General features: G+C 34.5%; 1 pseudogene; it reads left to right on the forward strand.

The window, feature by feature from the left end:
- The first annotated feature begins 8,294 nt into the window (after window positions 1–8,294).
- Window positions 8,295–13,378, forward strand: LOC125846089 (TMV resistance protein N-like; annotated as a pseudogene).
- The last annotated feature ends 9,772 nt before the right edge of the window (window positions 13,379–23,150 follow it).

Consider the following 23,150-nt stretch of genomic DNA (forward strand, 5'->3'; position numbering starts at 1 on the left):
CGTTTTGTACTATTTCAGTCTCCATATGTATATATAGACTTGTCTTTTATCTTTCGAGACAGTCCAGTCTCTGTTGTCTACTTTTGGGACTTGTACTCATTTTGTTAGTAGCTCTGTACTAGTGACTTCCAGGTTCTGGGAGGGATCTTTATTTGTATATATGTTTTTGGTTTGCTTCCGCCTGTTTATATTGTTATTTGTCTACTCTTGTTTAGTTTCTACCCTCAGACCCATTACTTGTTGTTCCGGGTTACGGGTTGGCTTACCTACTGGTGGGTTATAGTAGGTGTCATCATGACTTGAGAAATCGGGTCGTGACAACAAACTTCAAATTTATCAATCAATCAACAAATTTGATGAAAATAATTAATTAATAAGGGTTCTTACTAACATGCTGATGACATTTCTTTCTTACTCATTAAGAGAGATATTTCGCCCTGCAGTAAAAAACAACCTTTCCAGGAAAGAGTGAACAAATACATTGAAAGTTTAAAAAGCTTACTCCAAAACATACCACAGGAAAAATAAAGAGAGATCACAATTATTTCCTCTTTTAGAAACAAAAACTGACTTTTATGATTAAATAAAGAATTGTAGCGTAGCGTAAAAAATACAAAAAAAAAATCATTTTATACAATAACATATCAAGAAATAAGAAAAATATGAATAACATATCTCAAAATTGCTTAGACTCTTAATATGCCAAGATATTATTTAGATTTGACAATCAATTCATTGAAAATAAAAGAAACAACTATAAAAATAACAAAACTCAAACGAAAAGTAATAGGAAATGATTTTTTTTTATCTGATTTGATAGGAAAATTGTTACTCACTCGTCGACAGGTTTATTAGTATGGACCCATCTCAATGTATAATACTTCTTGTCTATCATAACATTTTATACAAGATTTTAGAGATAAATCAGAAAACTCTCATTGTAAGTAAAGATATGTACCCAAACCACTCTATGGATTTCCAGATTATCCGCTTCACTATAGACACAAATACAATCATTTTTGTGTGACGCCTCTATGATCGACCCGATGTAACTATTCCATACAACTGAAATATATTCAAAAAATTTGATACCGCTTTGCTGTTGTAGAGTTTTGGAATAAAATTGGCATGTTCTTCATTACTATCCAATTAGTAAATTTAAGATTGCTAGTTAGTAATGGATGAAAGTCAAAACAATAATCATTTATATATACATGAATGAATGATTATTTGAGCATGTAAAAAATAATTTCCATCCAACAATATATATTTTATTGATTTATCAAAAATTCTAACTTAAAAGAGATTATTGTAAGAATTTTAAAAAAAAATTGAAATAAAGAATGAAAATTAAAGAAAATACGTTTGTAACATTTAGTCAATCCACATAGAAAGCGGTAAGATATACCTGCCATCATATGATACAAAATGAGAAGATCTAAACAAAACAATATATTAATTAAAAAAGAAGGAACCAACAAATAAAAAATTGAGTGAGTAAAACAACAGGATGAAACACAAAAAATAAGAGGACAACATTTCCTTGTTCAATTTATAAAAGGATAAACCAAAAATGAAAGGAATGCTAAGAATGTAACAACAGAAGCTAAAAGGACCCACGAGTAAACCTCATTAAGTAGTGGAAGATGATAAATTCTAGCCTTTAACAATGTATTTGGTCAACAGAGCTGTCATTTTTTTATTTAATTAAGAAACTTGAAGGGCATTTTTGTAATTCAACTTTAGACTTAGGATCTTCCCACTTTTAATATAATATATGATATGATATGATATATATATATATACTAGTAAAATTACCCGCGCTTCGCGCGGGAAATTTATATCATAGAATTTATAAAAAAAATACTTAAAATCTATCAGTCATTAAAACTAAAACACTATGTTGTCTTACATATAAGATTATGTAGTAACGACCACTACTAATGTAAAGGAAAATAATAATTATAACATCTTATCTTTTATCCTTCAATCAATCATCTTTAATTTGATTTTATAATTTATCCTTTTGCCTCCAGAAAGTGTTACTATTTGATATTTTTGGAAAATTAGATGAACATTAACATGAGATATTAATTTTCTAATAATTAAATAATATTTATTTGTACTAACAAATACTTATGACAATAACTTTACAAAATAAAACAATAACTTTACCGAAACATAAACAACAAAGTTTAAAACATGTACTCAAAAACAACAATTAATATCATAAGCATAAATTAATGACTGTAAAAAAATATACTAGGATACATAAATGAAAATATTGAGTCCACTGAATGCACAATGTCCCCTTAAGGAAATTATTCTCCTCTAGTACCCGAGGTTTAAAGGAATAGATTATCCCAAGATGGAACGATTCTATTCACAAGTGTATTGATACAAAAACAATGGTGTTACTCAGGAACTTAATAGTAGCAAAGTACATGAATATTTAATTGTACAAGAAGAAGAAGAAGTTCAGAAGTTTCGTTGTTTTAAAATGAGAGAAAATCTCTCTATTTATATATAACAAAGGATAGTGTGAACAAATGCTTATTGTGTCTTATCAAAAAGGTCACAACTCTTTGGAAAAGTTACAACCCTTCGAAAAGGTCACAACTTTTCATAGAAGTTACAATTTTTCATAAAAGTCGCAACTCTTCATAAAAGTCACAACTTGTCATAGAAGTCAAATCTTTTCATAAAGTTGCAACTCTTCATAAAAGTCGCAACTCTTCATAAAAGTCACATCTTTTCATGAAAGGGAAAGACTAATTTTTGGAAATAAATAAATTTGAAAGGAAATTCTAACTTGTGGTGGCGCCACGTAGGCGGGCCTAGGGTTCTCTTCTATGATAAATATATGATTGAAAGGAAATTCTAGCTTGTGGTGGCGTCACGTAGGCGGGCCTAGGGTTCTCTTTTATGATAAATATATGATGTATGAAATATATGATATGATGATTAATCATCTCTGAAATTAATGTAATCTAAGCAAAGAAACACTGCTAGACCATTGGATGTAAACAGTAAATCCCCCTATTAATATTCTCATTTCTTGTTCAATGTATTCACCTGTTTTAGTACCAAGTTTCGGAGTTTGAGTTTGCTGTATGATATCTTTTTTATCATACTGTCTGTTGTTTCTTGTCGAAATCGAACTTGATAAAGTAATACTAACATCTATATCTCGATTACTAGCTCTTTAAGTTTTTTTTTAACAAGTTCTAGTTTTTTTGGATTTGGATTATTTTTGCTGTTCACAGTGGGAACATGGTATTTGAGTGCAAAAGTGCATACGAACGGCACATATTTCCTCTGTTGGTACATAACTAAATTCTTGTGGTGAGAGAGATTCTCGAAAGAACTTTGGAATCTGTGAGTGACAGCTCTTTTGGATCAGAATACCTAATTTCACAGTGAAATGAATTCACAGCTTTGCCTTTGCTGACGAGTACCTTTCAAAAACCATTTGCAGATGAATGTGCACGAAGCAAGAAAGTTATGCCAAAACAGGTGAAGGAAAGAAGTCATGGAACCATCAGTAAGTCGCTTCACATCAGAAAGCACAAGCAGTCCAAAGGGGAACTATTTCCAGGAGTATTCGAATGTAGCTCTAGTGGTAAGCAACTGTTTTTCCATTGGGATGTAGACTCTCAAATACTTTCTCTACCACTACCAAGTTCTACTGAAGAAGTGTTAGTTATTTACTGCAAATCTACATGGTAGAAGTAGTTTGTATGAATACACTGCGGATGATCAAATCTAGCACGCGGATTAAGTAGTTGAGAGCAACTACATCTTTTATTTCCATCCAGTGTCAGGTACCCATCATAGGGTTTCCAGTTAATGTAGTTTAAATGCCAGCTTGTTGGAACCGATTGACTTAAGCAAGTTAGAAGTATCTTTGACAAACCCTTGTTATCCATCAGATGTTGTGCTTTAGGAAGTTGTGAAAAGGGAAAATGAACAAATGATCCCTAATGTTTGATGGTAGGTTTTAAATAGTTCCTTCAGTATATAATTTTTGGTCCTTTAAGGTTGTCAAATGTTAATCCATAAAATATTTTTCGAACACTATTTGTTAGATATAAACGGAAACAATGGGGAAAATATTTAACTATATTTGTCAAGAAAGTCCCATCAGAAAAGATATGCAACACAAAAGAATAAACTTGACACTAAAAAGAAATATGGTAAATAACAAAAATTATACTAAAAAAGCTACACCATACTCCAGACATAAATTTAAAATAGGAAAACTATATAAATTATACCTCTAAATGTGAGTTTCTACCAAATTTCATTTGTGTTAACATCTTCTTTGTATAGTGCTTTTGAAAGTCAAGTCGTCTGCTTTCGGTGACAAAGAAAACCATTATTAACATATTTTAGAATTTCAAGCTCACTTTTTCCATCCATAAATTAGTTTAATTAAGGAAAGGACTTCTCTTTCACTTTTTTCTTTCTCACTAACTTTCCTTCTTCCTTTTATTAAAGTTGGTGGCTTAACATGGATTCAATAATTCATTGTGCCTGCATTCAAAGAGATAGATAAAATTGTTTTTTTTTTTTTTTTTTAATCGGTGTGAAATGTCATTTATGAAACTTGTTTTCTCTATTTCCACTAGAAAAATCAGTTTCCTTCAATTTAAGTAACTTATTTTTAGTAAGAACAATATTTTTTGAAACATTTTTGATCAATTTAAACATGAGAAAATCAAACATTTTTTGGAACAAATTTTCGTCCTTACCAAACACATTTTGATGGATGAAGACTTATTCAACCTGTTACAGCACATATTACTTCTTTTGACTAGTTGTCAGTGACAGAAATTTACTTGGATACTTTCTCTTCATATTATACTGTAACAAATTTTCTTTGCAGCTTCATCCACTTGTATTTTTTTAGCTGTCCATTGTGTATGTATTACTGTGGAGTTCTAATCCAGGGTGGGTAGGTGGTTTTTGAAGGAATTTTCTACTTTCTTTAATCAAAATAGACATAATACATAAATGTGTCCTTTAACTTTACCTCATTTCACATTTATGCCCTTCAACTCTGGGTGTGCACAAGTAGGCACTTGAACTTGTATAAAGTTGAACAAGTAGACACATAAGTCCTACGTGGCATAAACCATGTAGGACACAAATTTCCATGTAGGACGCATGTGTGTTCAACTTTATGCAAGTTTAAGTGTACTTGTGCACGCTCAAAGTTGAAGGGGATAAATGTGAGCTGAGGCCAAGTTAAAAGGCATATTTATGTATTATTGAACATGTAGACACATGCGTCCTACGTGGCATGATATATCTAGGACTCCACATAGGACACAAATTGCCATGTAGGATGCATGTGTCGATTTGTTCAATTTTGTACAAACTAAAGTGTCTACTTGTACAAACCCAAAGGATACGTTTATGTATTATGCCTAATTTGTCACGCCCTGAGCCTACACCCTGGACGTGACCGGCACTCGAAGACCATTGTTGGCCCCCAAGCGAACCCTTGGCCTGACTTTCTTAACTCAGCGGAAACCTAACTCAACAGAATAACTCCATGCAATGCAAGGACATAAAACAACTTAACTGATAAAATCTGGCCCAAAAAGGCAACTCGAGTCTCAAAATAGAATATTTACATATATACATAGATGAGAGACTCAAAACTATTTGACTGACTGTCTATGAAGCCTCTAAAATACTGAGATGGATGTTGGGACAGATCCCACAACATCCTAATAAAACAAAACTAAAAGAACAAAATAACCGAGTCCTCTGGAATGCAAAGAGGCTCACCACTAACTCTGGAGTACTCAGCTGGATCAACGGCGTACCAAATGCTGGTCCTGGGTACCTGTGTCTGCATCATCATAAGATGCAGGCCAACTGACATCAGTACATTGAATGTACGAGTATGCGAGCTAGAAAGCTAAACCACCACTTAAGCTTTGAAAGGAGTACAAGGAACTCTTACCTTGGCTCTATTCAACTCATGAATAACTAAACTCAATATAAAGCAATAAGACATATGCAATATAAAGCTTGTAAAACTATTACAACATGACGTCAAAATCATATTTATAATATCATAAAAATACCATGCTTCCTCTCAAAGTCTACTTGTGCAATGCATGAATGAAGTCCTATACCCCCATCCATACTAAGCAGAACTCTTCGAGGAACCATGCACTTTCTACTGCTGTGAGAGTTTCTCTAACCGACAACCATCACTTACGAACTATAGTGATGATACAACGCTTTACCTCGCGCTGTCGAGGCCCATCTTATACCTTGCCGTGATATAGGAAGCTAACTTTACTAAGTGGATCCACTAGCTTAACTTTACGTGATCATCTAAAAAGTATGACCCGAGAAATCCCATGTTGGCCACATGGTTCTTATGGAGAGTTGAGTTAATATGAACTCGTGTCCCCAATTCGGTGCTCAAGACTACTCCCAAAAATACTTTAGCTCATAAGTGTTTTTAACACATCTTTCTTTGGTTTGAGATAATTGCTCAAAATCTAGCCCAAAGGCACACTTGGAATCGATGTTCCTTTTTCTTGAAAACTAGCCCAAAGGCTCTTTTGGAATCATAGTTCCTTTCTTACTCAAATGTAAAAACATTCAGAAACTTCTTTGGGAATACTTAGTTCCCTAATAACTTTTGAGAAATGAACTCAACTTTAAACTCTTGACTTAACTTGAAACTTGAGACTCTTTACTTGACTTGAAACTCTATACCCTTTACTTGACTTGAAACTTGAGTCTTAAAATGAAGTTAAAACGTTCAATAAAGACTCTTGAACAACTTTAAAAACTTGCTTGACTTGCTTCTTAACTTCCAAGCTTAACTCTTAACTTCACTTGACTTGGAAACTAACTCTCCTTGAATTGGATTTATGGATTCAAGGTGTTTGATCACATGTTATGGATGAGTTCTTGACGTTTAGATGTACCTTGGAGTGTCGAAAACAACTATAAAACATAGGTACATTACCAAGGAACATGTATGAAAAAGTGGGGAAGGAATGAGAAAACTTGGCGCTCTGAGAGGCGCGGAGCGCCAGACCAAAAACTTCAGAAGGGGCCTGCTGGCGCTCTGCTAGGCGTGCCACCCCAAGGGGGAAAGTTTAGAGCCCCTTTTGGGGGGCGCTGGCAGGCGCGGCGCCCCACCCTTTTCCCCCTAAAAACCGACTTTTCTCCTTAGTTTCTCCAACTCTAAAGCCTCTCAACAACAAAGATTTTCCCCCCAAACACTTAGAATCATCAAAACCCTCAACATACAATAGATTTCAACTCACAAACACCACTGGAAACATGTGCCAAGACAATAAGGACCTTCAACAACACAACCAACAACTTCAACAACACAACCAAATCTTTTCTCGAAATTAAAACGAGTTTGGTGTGTGGGGGAAAGAACCAACCCAACACTATGAACTCACATACCTTATTAGGGATCACCCCCGACGAAATCCACGACGATCTCTACGAAGTTTGCTTCTTCTTCTCTTTTCTCCTCTTCTCTCCTTTTCTATCAAGAACCCTAACTCTCACTTTAAAAAGGAAAAACTGATTTAAAATCAGTCTAAAACCTTAATATATATCCAAAAGAAAAGGATAGGGAAAAGACCAAAATACCCTTACTTCGGGTAAACTGCCCTGCCAACAGCCCAAGTACTTCCAAAGGGCTTAACTCCCTCATACGAACTCGGAATCGAGCAAACTTGGCGGCGTTGGAAAGATCATTCCACAAGATTCGCAAACATACTGGAAGTACACCTAAATCATCTTGAGCTAGGAGTTATGACTGTTCAAAGTTGGCCAAAAACTCACTTTTTCCCATACTTAACCAAATTTTCCAGATTTTTTTTTAATTCTTTCCAAAAATGACTATTTCCAATTCTAAGCCTCTTCGTAGTTATTTCAAATTGCCGGATGTTACATAATTAATTTGTCAACTCTTCTCTATTGCCCTTTTCCAAAGTCAGCTCTTGTCTGGTGACAGAGAAATTTGCTTAGATTATTTTTATTGTTGAAGACTAAGCAATATTTTGGTGAATTAGACATTAAGAATCTTCATAGAAATTTCCTACCTATTACTTCTATTAATATTCAATAAAAACATAAGTTGACTAGATCCAACAACCATTATTTATTCAGAGAAGCTCTCATGTTTCAAGTTGTACTTGTTTATTCTTCTTTCCTGTATATAACTTGGTCAAAAATATCATCAATTGATCTCATCTATACTGTTTATTTTTCTTTCCAGACAATTAATCGAATCAATGGCATCATCTTCTTCTTATGCGAGTAACTCAAAGCACTGTCCTCGACAGAAGTACGATGTCTTTCTAAGTTTTAGAGGTGAAGATACCCGGAAAAATTTTACGAGTCACTTGTACCAAGGTTTGGACAACAGGGGAATATTCACCTTTGTAGATGATAAAAGGCTAGAGGAGGGTGATTCCCTCTCAGAAGAACTCGTGAAAGCTATAGAAGTGTCTCAAGTTTCCATAATCGTTTTCTCAAAGAATTATGCTACATCAAGGTGGTGCTTGAATGAACTAGTGAGGATTATGGAATGCAAGGAGCAAGAAAATAAACAAACAGTCATACCAATCTTCTGTTATGTGGATCCATCACATATTCGATACCAAAGTGATAGCTTTGCAGAAGCATTTGCCAAACACGAATCGAGGTATAAGGATGATGTTGAGGGGATGCAGAAGGTGCAAGGATGGAGGAATGCCCTAACTGCTGCAGCAAATCTAAAAGGATATGATATCCGTGACGGGTGAGTTGAAAACACATAAATTGAAAAGAATACCTCAAAATTATTCTGATTGATTCTTAAAGTTTGATTTATGTGCACAGTCCCTTTTATCATAATTATGGAGTACTCTATAATGTGAAATACTTCTTTTTATTCTTGATTCTCTTATCTGTATATATCAGCAATATTCTAATTTTCTTTTTTATAGGATTGAATCAGACTGTATTCAATATATTGTTGACCAAGTTTCATCCAAATTATGCAAGACTTCAGTATCTTATTTGCGAAATGTTGTGGGAATAGATACTCATTTAGATAAAGTAAAAGCCCTACTGAAGATGGAAATTAATGATGTTCGGATTGTGGGGATCTGGGGATGGGGGGAGTTGGTAAAACGACAATAGCAAGGGCTATTTTTGATACAAACTCCAAACAATTTGATGCTGCTTGTTTTCTTGCGGATATTAAAGAAAACAAATGTGGAATGCATTCTTTGCAAAATATCCTTCTCTCAGAACTGTTGAGGAATAAAGATGATTACGTGAATAATAAGGAGGATGGAAAGCACATGATAGCTCATAGACTTAGATTTAAGAAGGTTTTAGTTGTGCTTGATGACATAGATCACAGTGACCATTTGGATAACCTAGCAGGGGATCTTGATTGGTTTGGCAAAGGCAGTAGGATTATTGTAACAACAAGAGACAAGCATTTGATAGGAAAGAATGATGTAGTCTATGAAGTGACTACACTACGTGACCATCAAGCTATTAAATTGTTCAATCAATATGCTTTCAAAGAAGAAGTTCCAGGTAAATGTTTTGAGAAGCTCTCGTTGGAGGTTGTAAGTCATGCTAAAGGCCTTCCTTTAGCGCTGAAAGTGTGGGGTTCTTTCTTATATAAGAGGGACAAAACTGAGTGGAGAAGTTCTATAGAGCAAATGAAAATTAAATCCAAGTCAGAAATCGTTGAAAAACTTAAAATTAGCTATGATAGACTGGAGACCATACAACAAGACATATTTCTTGACATAGCATTCTTCTTACGAGGGAATGAAGAAGATTACATCATGTCAATTCTTAATAGCTGTTATTCTGGAGTAAATATTGAATTGAGTGTCCTAATTGACAAATCACTTGTGTTCATCGACAATAATAAGATTCAAATGCATGATTTAATACAAGATATGGGTAAATATAGTGAAAATGCAAAAGGATCCTGGTGAACGTAGCAGACTTTGGGACACTACAGATTTGGAAGAAGTGATGGTCAACAATATAGTAAGTAGACTAAACAATGCAATAATATTCAATTTCTAGTTTCGTAAATCAAAATTCATTTATCTTATGCTATCATGCCATGAATGAGTCTAGTTTGTCTTAAGACTAGTTCTTCTAATACAATATGGAGTTAATTGAGTTCCACTACTCTTAGCTTGTCTCTGAAGAATATGAAATGACCCTTTTCTAGAGCCTTTGTATGAATGTCAACTCTTGATATGATAAACTGAGTGATAAGTTACCCTTGAGCCACCTTTTCTCTATCGAAGTGATAACCCAATTCTACATGTTTAGTTCTAGCATGTAGTACTGGATTTGTTGTCATATATAGTGCACTCATGTTATCACAAAATAGTGTGTATCCCTTTATCCATGTGACCTCAATTGATGTAGCAGTTAAGGCTCTATACTCAACCTCTGTACTTGACCTTGCAACTGTGTTCTGCTTTCTTGAAGACCAGGCCGGACACACAGTTTGCACCAAGATATATGTTGTAGCCAGTAGTGGATCTTCTTGTTATTGCACAACCTGCCCAATCTGCATCGGAGAAGCCATATATATATATGCACAGTTTGGATGGACATGCAAAAACTGGCTTGTGTTAAGTGAGTGTTAGGTATTGCAAGCTTCCTACAGTTCTTGTGTATACTGAGGGATCAACTGAAGTACCAACAGCTTCATGCAAGCCATGTTTTTGAGCTAAGGGGAATATGAAATGCCTTTGCACTAGCCATGTCCACCTTCTTGAGAAAATCATTTGCATATTTGAGACTATATAGTGCCCTTTTTAATAGAAAGATACTCTGGTGGCTGACTCATGTATACTTGTACAATAACAATTCTAGTCCTTCATACTTATCCTAACTAATCTTGTCGTGATATTCAATAAAAACTTCTCGAAAAATGTATCATTAATTAGAAATTAGAATTAATTGCACAAAGCATTTCTCTTAAGCGACATGTTTCTTGAGAAAGACCTAACTAATATTGTACCCTATTTTTTTTTCAATGGTTGCTTTTCAAGAACTTCAAGTGCAATAATAAATAATACTAAACATGCCAAAAAATTTGCGTGCGAGGAGTAAGAAAGTTGTGATATTGGTAAGCGGATTTTACACCACATTTGAAGTTATAATATGTGGCTCATGATCTTTTTACCAGGGGATCATGCCAGTGGAAGTAATCTGGTGTACTTATATTCGAAAACTATGCTTTAGTAAAGAGGCAATGAATAATATGAAAAGACTTCGGATATTATATATACGTCATACGGATGATGAACGGCGTTCCCCGTGGTTTGAATACTTCCCTTCATTTTCCTCTTCGAGTGATTCTGAATTTGTTCCCTACAACTCCAATTTCCATGATGGTTCCATTGAGTACCTGCCCGACAGCTTGTGTTGGTTTGTCTGGCATGACTATCCTTGGAAGTCATTGCCAAAAAATTTTAAACCACAGAAGCTTGTTCATCTTGATCTCCGGTGGAGTTCGTTGCATGAATTATGCACGAAAAGAAAGGTACAATTTTATTTGAAATACTTTTTATTTTGGCAGAATACTAAAACTCCCTGAAACTTGGTACGTTTTATTCCATGTAGACCTAATTTTGTGTTGTTTTCATTATGCTTTTTCTCACCATTTATCCTCCTGACGAGTCACGGGTTGAGATCCACGCTGCCACATGGCAGTTTTTGAAATAATATATATATTTTTTTAATTTACATTTTTAAGTTTCAAACCAAAATTTTAAAATAAATGCTGGAAAAATACAACGCTGAAAGTGAAATAAATAGTCATAGCATCTAAAGATGAGATAAAAAGAAAACACTGATGGAACTTTACTACCTTGGCTAAATCTTTTTTTATTTTGATGAAATTTTAGCCAATTGTCAAGTTTAAGGGGGTTTAGTTATTCTATCTTTTATTTATAATAGTAACACTTATATTTAGTTTCTGAACATGTAATTTTCCTATAACAATGAAAATAAAACAATTTCTAATTTCCCACAAATATTTTGTGGACTCTGATAATCTAAAGGAGTAAACTAAACAATTTATTTTTTGTGTTCTGAACAGATGTTTTTTCCGTCTCTACGAAAGCTAGATCTCACGGGCTCTATAAGCCTGATGCAAACACCAGATTTCATGGGAATGCCAAATTTGGAGTATTTGAATTTGAGTGGATGTACTAGTCTTAAAGAGGTTCATCATTCCCTGGGATATTCCAGAAAACTCATCCAGTTAGATTTGTCTCATTGTGAAAGGCTTGAGACGTTTCCATATGTCAACTTGGAATCTCTTGAATATCTGTATTTACAATATTGCTCTAGTTTAGAGAAATTTCCAGAAATCCTCGGAAGAATGAAACCGAAGTTAGAAATTTCTGTGGGAGGCTCTGAGATAAGGGAACTACCATCATCTATTATTCAGTGCCAAGGTTAGCTTACATATCTAGATTTGAGTTATTTAAACTTTGTAGCTCTTCCAAGCAGCTTTGGCAAGTTGAAAAACCTGGTAACGCTACACCTAGGAGATTGCTCTAAGTTAGAAAGCCTTCCAGAAGAGATAGGGGATTTAGAAAACTTGGAGTGGCTTGAGGCCAGTGGTCCTCTAATCTCACAACCTCCATCTTCCATTATCCGGCTGAACAAGCTTAAAATATTGAATTTTGCAAAACAAGAAACAGGAGGAGATCTCGTAGATGGGGTGTTCTTTGTGTTCCCTCACGTGAATGAAAGGTTACGCTCATTGGAAACTCTGATGCTCAGCTACTGCAATCTAATAGATGGAGGACTTCCGGAAGACATTGGATGTTTATCCTCTTTGAAAAACTTGTATCTCCGAGGAAATAATTTTGAGCATTTGCCTCGAAGCATAGCCCAACTTGGTTCTCTTCGACAGTTGGACTTATCAGAGCGCAGGAGGCTTAAAGAGTTTCTAGGTGTTAACATGGCAGAAGGGTTTCGCTCATTGAAAATTCTGGATCTCAGCTACTGCAATCTAAAAGATGGAGAACTTCCGGAAGACATTGAATGTTTATCCTCTTTGGAAGACTTGTATCTCCAAGGAAATAATTTTGAGCATTTGCCTCAAAGCATAGCCCAACTTGGTTCTCTTCGATCCTTGGACTTATCAGAGTGCAGGAGGCTTAAAGAGTTTCTAGGTGTTAACGTGGCTAAGGGGTTACGCTCTTTATATATTCTGAAACTCAGTAACGGCAATCTAATAGATGGAGGACTTCCAGAAGACATTGGATGTTTATCCTCTTTGGAAAAGTTGTATCTCAATGGAAATAATTTTGAGCATTTGCCTTGAAGCATAGCCCAACTTGGTGCTCTTCGATCCTTGGACTTATCAGAGTGCAAGAGGCTAACACACCTACCAGAACTTCCACCAGAATTATATGCACTGCATGCAGATTGTCATATGGCTCTGAAAAGTATTCATAATTTAGTAACAAAGAAGAAAAACTCACAGAGGTTGATATTCACACCACTGTCATATGGTGCGTACAATGATTTGATTTATAATTCGTTTGCACATGCACTGTTTCAGAATATCTCTTCCTTGCAGCATGACATCTCTGCTTCACATTCCTTGTCACTAAGAGAATTTACCATTAAGCACCCTGGGAAAAAGATCCTCAGTTGGTTCCACCATCGGGGAATGGATAAAAGTGTATCAGTCAATTTGCCTGATAATTGGTACGTAAGTGATAACTTCTTGGGATTTGCTGCATGTTACTCTGGCAGCATAATTGACACCAAAGCATACCTGATTCCCTCATGCAATCGGATGTCGTGGATGATCCAGAATTTATCCTTAAGTGATCGTTCAACGTTGGATACAGAATCTACTGTTCAGTTTTTCTTTGTACCTCTTGCTAGTTTATGGGATACATCTAAGGCAAATGGAAAAACACCAAACGACTATGGAATTATTGGTTTAACTTTCTCTGGACACAGAAAGGATTATGGACTTCGTTTGTTGTATAAAGATGAACTAGAGCATGAGGCCTTGTTACAAATGAGGGGAGATAATGATGAACCAACAGAGCACTCCATTGGGACAAGGAGAAGCACTCCAGTCTCTTCAAAAACGTTGCAGCTCTTTCCGACAAGCCCAGNTGGATGATCCAGAATTTATCCTTAAGCGATGGCTTAATCTCCGATATAGAATCTACTATTCATCTAAGGCAAACAGAAAAACACCAAATGACTATGGAACTATTGGTTTAACTTTTTCTGGACACAGAAAGGATTATGGATTTCGTTTGTTATATAAAGATGAACTAGAGCATGAGGCCTTGTTACAAATGAGGGGAGATAATGATGAACCAACAGAGCACTCCATTGGGACAAGGAGAAGCACTCCAGTCTCTTCAAAAACGTTGCAGCTCTTTCCGACAAGCCCAGGATTTTAGATTAAATATTGGTATATTACCTCATGAATATGTTGGTAATGAAATTGTGTTCTCTCTTTTATAAATAAATTATATCTTCTTTTTTTTCCATTTTGGAAGGAGCTCATCGATGGGTGATTTACATATCAGCAGTGCGTTTGATTCTCCACCTTGTATCCAACCTGTGTTGAGCCATTGATCTCTTGATCATGTCTTCCCTATATCAAGATTTCACCGCGTTATCATTTGTAGGTGTTATAAGTTCATAGAGAAAAGGCAGTGTTATTCCCAAAGGTAGCAACTGATCCATGGCTTTAAAACTCACTACTAGTTCATTTTGATGCTCTCTCCGATTGTTATATTTTGGGAAATATCTGCTTTAAATACAAAAACTTTCTGTGGGATGTGTCAGTTTTAACACTTCTGCATCTGCATCAAACATCTTCATGTTGGGAGGTATTGGTCATGCTCTAACTTTAGCAATACACTTTTACCGGGGGCATTTTCATATTTGTACCAAGTACAACACGGAGGTTCAATCTGTATTCATTTACTGCAAGCCAGTTTTCTGCTTTTCTGAGTACCGAGTTTCAGGTTTTGACTTTGTTGTATGATTTTGATTTTGATCCTCTCTCAAATTGTTATATTAGCAGAAATCTCTGTTAAAATGTAAGTACCTCTCTTTTTATGGAGTGAAGTTGAGGTTCGTCATCCTCGTGATCTCTTTCAGTTCTCTTATACTTCTTTCGAAGGAAAATGTGAAATATAAGATGTGAAATCATTGTGGATTAGGAATACAAGATCTTTTTTATCTTACTGTCGTCTGTTGTCGAGCTTGTTGACTTTGATCTTTATCATATCATATATTACTAAAAGTGGGAAGCTCCTAACCTCAAAGTTGAATTACCATTTTGCCCCTAAAATAAAATACAATAATTAAATATCTAATTATTAAATAGTAAATAGTAATCATTATTTTAAAAACTTTTTCCATTCAAAAATAACATTAATTCTCTACATCACCAATTAATCATATGTCGAGAATGAAGAGAAGATAGAAAGTTGAAAAAAATAATTTAATGTAGACTTAAATTCATTGGATTATATAAATTAAATAGACATAATTCTTTGGCAATTACAATGTTACCAAGAATTATTAAATAAATGTTTGCATTTTGAATAGCCAGTACTATACATAATTAAAGATTGAATATGAAGTGTCGATTCTCATTATTATCTAGGAATCAGTTTTGAAATTAAAAGTTGAATTTAAAAGGTCATTATCTAACACTATTTAAGATGGATGCTAATCACATGAGATTGTATGAATTGCACAATTCAACATGAGAAGAAAAGAGAATTGGAAACTGCAAATGAGCTGCTAATCAAGAAGAAGAAACAAAAGCAGCACAAAAAAGAAAAGTAGATTAAATATAGGTGTAGAAGAAACAGACTGTATGTTAATATGTTTGACGCCAACAATACGAAAGTTACTATTTGCTATTTATTCATCAGCACGTGGGAACTTCAAACTTGCTTTGCAATATATATCATCAACTCCTCACACTTGCTTTCTTTTTTCCATTACAAGATTTTTATCCTTCATAATTTATTTGTTTTTGATTTTCATCAACTCGATATAGTTGCAAACTTTATATTTAGTTATCATCGTGAGCCTTTGGAACAGTAACTATGAAATCAAATTTGTCTTTCTTCTTCTTCNCTTCCAGTGGTAGAGCAAGCTCAAATATTTTCTCCCCCACTACCAATTAAGTTCTACTGAAGAAGCATAATCTCCATTCACATCGTATCAACATGATAGAAATAGTTTGTGAATATGAAGCACTGTAAATTATCCATCTAGCACTAGGATTAAGTATAACTAATACTAGTGGATATAATCTTGATGATGTTACTATAACATTTGTAGATAAATTAACCACTTAAATTATGTCACATCCTTTAATTGTATTGCATTACTCTCATTAGTAGATATTCAGATTTTTTTCTGATGACAATTTGGGCAGTTTATCTGTGAGTACATTTCACCATTTCTTCATTGTGATTTTATAATAGGTTGTAACTATATCATTTAAGACTACAAATTTAGAAAACTTAGGGGTCTTTTCTTTTTGTTGGCAGAAGAGAGAGGGATACCAACAAATACAATGAGTATGGTAGAGTGATAATTACTACTTCATTCTTAATAAAATATTTTGGGTTTACGCCTCGAAAATTGAGTGTCTTGCCCTCAATGTGAGACCTTCCAACACAAATCTGAATTAAGTTAGGCCCCTATGCGGGTACAAGATATCGAGGTGAATTAACTCGCAATAATTCGATTCAACGGAGATATCTAATGAAGAATGTCAGTTGAAGCCAAGTCAAAGGGCATATTTATATATTAAATAGAAAAAAAAACTGTAGAAATTATACCTCTAAATGTTAGTTTCTCATTTGTTCACATCTTCTTCGTAACATATTTTAGAATTTCAAAGGTGACTTTTTCCATCCACAAATTAGTTTAATTAAGTAAAGGACAATCTCTTTCACTTTTTTCTTTCTTACTGACTTTCCCACTTCCTTTAATTAAAGTTGGGGTGGGTGTGACTCAACCTGGATTCAATAATTTATTAGGTGAACATATTATTTATGAAACTTGTTTTCCTTATTTCCACTAAAAAAATAGTTTCTTTATATTTAAGTAACTTATTTTTAGTAAGAACAATATTTTTTAAAAATATTTTTGACCAATTAAACATGGAAAAATCCAACATTTTTTTGGAACATATTTTCCTCCATACCAAACACATTTTGATTTTCTTTGCAGGTTCATCCCACTACAACAAATGTGATTATCAGGGACAAATAATTTTGTCATTAATAAATCATATTTCGTCACTAAAAATCTTGTGTGACGAAAAAATTCCATCAAGCAGTCGTTCCTAAATGTACGTCTCTAAAATTATTCAAATACGATTTAGTGCTTCGTCGCTAAAAGTATTATATTAACTACAAAAAGAAGAATTGTCGCCAAATGAATAATTATTTGTAACAAATTTATATGTCATAAAAAGTATAATTTGTTTGTGGTTAATAGAATCTTTTGTCACTAAAAAGGTTATTATTACCGACAAAATTGTATTGTTGCTAATTAATTAGTTCAAACAGTGATGACATCAATTGTCTCTAAAGTTATGTGTATTTCGTAGTTGAACAAATGTAATTTTGTCACTAATGACTACTTTTTATATACAAAAATAAATTTGTCCTTAAATGTATAAATTAGGGACAAATTTATTATTCTAAAAAAGGGTAATAATTGTGTGGTTAAATCTATTCATTTTGTCAGTAAAAGTATTGTTTTTACCGACAACATATATTGTCACTATAAATTATCATGATTAGTGACAATTATAATTGTCATAAAATAAAAAATTAATTCGTATTCAATAAAAAAGAGGATATTGGGACAAATATATTTTTGTCACTAAATGTAGTCAACTTATGTCAAATTTATTTATTTTGTGACAAAAATATTTTGCCTTAAAAAGCTTGATTTAGTCGTTGCCAAATGTTACCTTTAATGACAAAATCTTTTGTCACTAATTGCATTCATTGATGACATTTAATTATTTTATATTAGTGAAATTTTTTAAATTATAGAATTGCATAAATTAAAATTAAATAATAAAACATGCTAGATAATAATGAAATCTATCCAGTACAATTAAAAACAACTAAAGTATTTGAAGGTACTTTAACAAGCTCCATGAACTAAAGTAAAATATGTCCAATAACAAGAAAATCTAACTAAAATAGTGTAACATCCGGCAATTTGAAATAGCTATGAAGAAGCTTAGAATTGGAAATAGTCATTTTTGGTAAGAATTAAAAATCTAGAACCTTAGCTAAGTATGGAAAAAAAAATGAGTTTTTGGTCAACTTCAGATAGTCATAACTCCTAGATCAGGATGATTTAGGTGTATTTCCAGTTATTTTTGGAAAGCCCTTGAAATGATCTTTCCAACGCCGTCGAGTTTACTCAATTCCGAGTTCGTATGAGTGAGTTATGCCCTTTCGAAGTTGGGTTGTTGGCACAGGGAAGTTCATCCGAATTTGTAAGGGTATTTTGGTCTTTTCCCTAACCATTTCTTTTGGTTATATTAAGATTTTAGACTGATTTTAAATCAGTTTTTCCTTTTTAAAGTGAGGGTTAGGGCTTTGAGAGAGAAGAGGAGAAGAAGAGGAGAAGGAGAAGAGGAAGCAAGGTTCGTAGAGATCATCGTGGATTTCGTCGGGGGTGATCCCTATTAAGGTATGTGAGATCATAGTGTTGGGTTCGTTCATTCCCCCACACGCCAAACTCATTTTAATTCCGAGAAAAAGATTGGTTGTGTTGTTAAGTTTCTTGTTGGTTTGGTGTATGTTTCCGGATGGAATTCCGAGTTGAATATATTGTATATTGAGGGTTTTAATGATTCTAAGTGGTTGGGGCTGGAACCTTTGAAGTTAAGGTGGTTTAGAGTTGGAAAAATGAAGGAGAAAAGTCAGATTTTCTGGGCAAGGGCTTGGGGCGTCGTGCTTGCCAGAGGGCCATAAAAGTTCCTCTGAACTTTGGCCTCTGGCGCATCGCGCCAGCCAGAGCCTTTTGAACTTTGAGGGCTGGCGCCCCGCGCCTCTCAGAGCGCCAAGGACGCCAACCCTTCCCATTCATTCCCCACTTTTTCATGCATGTTCCTTGGTAATGTACCTATGTTTTATAGTTGTTTTCAACACTCTAAGGTACATCTAAACATCGAGAACTCATTCATAAAGATGTGATCATATACCTTAAATCCATAATACAATCCAAGGCATGTTTGGATCAAAGTCAAGTGAAGTTAGAGTCAAGCTTAGAAGTTAAGAAGCAAGTCAAAGCAAGTCTTTAAAGTTTTTCAAGAGTCTTTATTGAACGTTTAACTTCATTTTTAGGCTCAAGTTTCAAGTTAAGTAAAGAGTATAGAGTTTCAAGTCAAGTAAAGAGTATAGAGTTTCCAGTTAAGCAAATAGTATAGAGTTTTCAGTTAAGTAAAGAGTATAGAGTCAAGTTCATTTCTCAAAAGTTATTAGGGAACTAAGTATTCCCAAAGAAGTTTATAAATGTATTCACATTTAAGATGAGAGGAAACTGAGATTTCCGAAAGAGTGTTGAGTAGTTTGAGTACTATCTCTTTTAAGAAAAAGATGAGTTTTGCGAAAGAGTTTCTAAATCATGATTAGTATGGCAATCAAGTATGTCATCAATGTTTAAACAGTATGGTCTCTAGATATACCATCAATGTTTATGCAGTATGACTTCCCGATTATATGTTTTTTTGAAAGAGTTTTCAAGAGCACTTACCTCTTTTAAGAGGGTAGCTTTGAGCAATTATCTCAAACTAAAGAAAGATGTGTTTAAAACACTTATGAGCTAAAGTATATTTTGGGAGTAGTCTTGAGCACCGAAATGGGGACGCGAGTTCATATTAACTCAACCCTCCATAAGAACAATGTAGCCAACATGGGATTTAACGGGTCATACTTTTTAGATGATCACGTAAGTTAAGCTAGTGGATCCACTAAGTTAAAGCGTTCTATATGACGGCAAAGTATAGGACATTTCTGGCAGCGTGGGCAAGACGTTGTAGCACCGCGTAGGCTTATAATGGTGGCTGTCAGCTAGAGAAACTCCCACAGTAGAAATTGCATGGTTCCTCGAGGGGTTCTGCTTAGTATGGATGGGGGTATGGGACTTCATTCATGTGTTGCACAAGTAGACTTTGAGAGGGAGCATGGTATTTTTATGATATTATAAATTTGATTTTTGACGTCATGTTTTAAATAGTTTTTCAAGCTTTATATATTGCATGTGTCTTATTGCTTTATATTGAGTTGAGTTACTCATGAGTTGAATAGAGCCAAGGTAAGTTCTCTTTTCTATTCCTTTCAAGCTTCAGTTGTTGTTTAGCTGTCCAGCTCGCATACTCGTACATTCCATATACTGATGCCAGTTAGCCTGCATCTCATTTATGATGCAGATGCAGGTACCCAGGATCAGCATCCAGCACGCCGTTGATCCAGCTGAGCACTCCAGAGTCAGTGGTGAGCCTCCTTGCATCCCGAAGGACTCTGTTATTTCATTTTTTCTAGTTTTGTTTTATTAGGATGTTGCGGGGTTTGTCCCAACATCCATCTCAGTATTATAAAGGCTTCATAGACAGTCGGTCAGTTAGTATTAAGTTTCTCATCTATGTATATTTATATAAGTATTCTATTTTTGAGACGCGAGTTACCTGTTGGCCAGTTTTTATCAGTTAGGTTGGTTTATGACCTTTCATTGCATTGAGTTATTATGTTGAGTTAAGTTTCCACTGAGTTAAGAAAGTCAGGCCAAGGGTTCTCTTGGGGGCCAGCAATGGTCTTCGAGTGCCGGCCACGTCCAAGGTGTAGGCTCGGGGCGTGACAAATAGAAGAAATATTACTCCTAAACCAAGACAAAAAAGTAGAAATTTCTTCCAAAGTATCAATAATATGGTGATACTTGTCTTGCATTAGTCTTGATTCAATTCTCACCTTTTATACCTGTGTAAAAGAGAGAAAAGAAATTCATAAGAGTTAATAAAAAGTAGAATCTGTAACACAATATGATTTTTCATATGTTGTAATGTCCTGTTTTATGACCACCGCAAAAATAAATCATATAGAATGTGAAGCTATATATTAGCTATACATTTGCTACGATAAAACTCTCTATTTGTTTCAGGGCTTAGACTTAACATATTTTAACTCTATGAAATGTTTAAGCTTCTAAACTCGCGGCTCATAATTCAAAGAATGAAAAATTTTATTCTTCTATCTTGCAATAAGATAGACATTCCTGCTGATATCTTTTTGTCTAAACCTGTTGACTACCAAATTATCTGGTAATTAACTAGTTGACTTTGCCTTCACAAAGTAACACACCTCCAAGACAACTCTATGGAGTAATATCAACTTTAACAATAACAAGAGTCTAAGGGGAATGTGTTACAACACCGGAGCATACAATAGCCCAAAATGAAGGAAAACATGACAACTTTAAAGGGGATCACTGATTGTATGCTATGGAATGCAGATGCAGTGGCAAAGTATCTATGGATTATAGCCAACATGCTGATAACCTTTGAGTAAAATGGGTGAAAAGTGTGTGTATAAAGGGGACTGATTGGTGGCAATATACACCTAGCAAGACAGTTGTTGGTAATGGATACTGTGAAAATGGATGGCTCAAGGAATTAGGGAAATAGTGAACTACACCAGTGAAACTAGTCTGCTCAAACATGTTGTCATAGTAATCTTACTCTTTTTCAGAGTGCCACATTGAAAGGGCAATCAAAGCATCAGGGAGAGCCTCAACGCCTTTTCCTTTAGGAAAATAAAATGGTGCAGGATCGCGGTATGCCAACATTTTATTAAGGACAAACCTAACACAAACTGGAACAAATTTAGCTTCAGTATCTCCTTGTACCTACTGGTTAAGATCATACTGAATTTTCTGACCTAACCCACTATTGACACTCAATTTTGACCCGCCACGATAGGAATTAATTTTTTGAGCTTCCTAATTTTCAAACAATTTGAAATAATCGGTTTTGTGAAAAAACTCAAAAATATTTCTCAAATTTTTGAAATGATTTTACTTATTTATGTGATTAACGTGTTTCATACAGGTACACATATTCAATTAGTTTATTATTATTTTTTAGTAGTTGAGATGCGTCACTTTTTATGCTTATGAGTTAAATATTTTATTAATGTAATATAGTCTTAATTGTATATACTTTTAAGACAATTAGTTTAATTATTTTATAATTAAGATCGATTATTTTATTTTGTTAAGATCAAGAAGCTCGCTAATTGATTAAAGTTAATTCGTCTTATTTAACTTTTTGTCGAATTCACCAAATTAATTCAATATGGCTATGTCCTTAATTTTATATGGCTATAATTGCAATCCATTTAGCCATTTTATATTTGCAAAATCTAGCCCATTTGTTACAAGCCTAACAATTTCGTTCAATTTTTGGGCCGTTTTACAATCCAACTTCAGCTGGCCCAAATTCTGCTCACATTTTCAGTAGTCCACACTTCCTGAACCGACCCAGCCCACAAAACATACAATACAAACAATAATTCCCAGCAATCCAAATACAATACGTACAGCAGTCCCAAATATGGCAAACAGTAGCCGACCGAGACTCGACCCCTGTACGAACGTCGTTCTCCTTCTCCCTCACGCATCAATATCCAACAACTCATACAGCAGCAATAGTAGCCGAACGACCCCACCTGCATTCTCTTCTTCTTCAGCAGTCCAAAATGTCAACAGCAGTTGTACGCAGCAGCCCTGCTGCCTCGGATTTTCTGGGATTTTGGAGGAATTTTCGTACCAAACCAGTTGCTCCCTGTTCCTTGAAAAGGATTTTGAAAATTTGAATTGGAGAAAGAGGGGAATTTCTTTTTTGCGCTGCTTCTATCCGATTTCCCCCTCAAAGCGTAAACCCTAATATTTTCCCCTATATATACGTCCTCTTTATTATTTGTTTAGAGGGGAATTTGGAGAATTGAAAAAGTTGGGAAATTTTTAGTTGGATTTCACTTAGCAAGAGAACACAAAGAGATCGA

The sequence above is a fragment of the Solanum stenotomum genome, chromosome 11, assembly GCF_019186545.1.
Source record: "Solanum stenotomum isolate F172 chromosome 11, ASM1918654v1, whole genome shotgun sequence".
NCBI classification, from domain to species: Eukaryota; Viridiplantae; Streptophyta; class Magnoliopsida; order Solanales; family Solanaceae; genus Solanum; species Solanum stenotomum.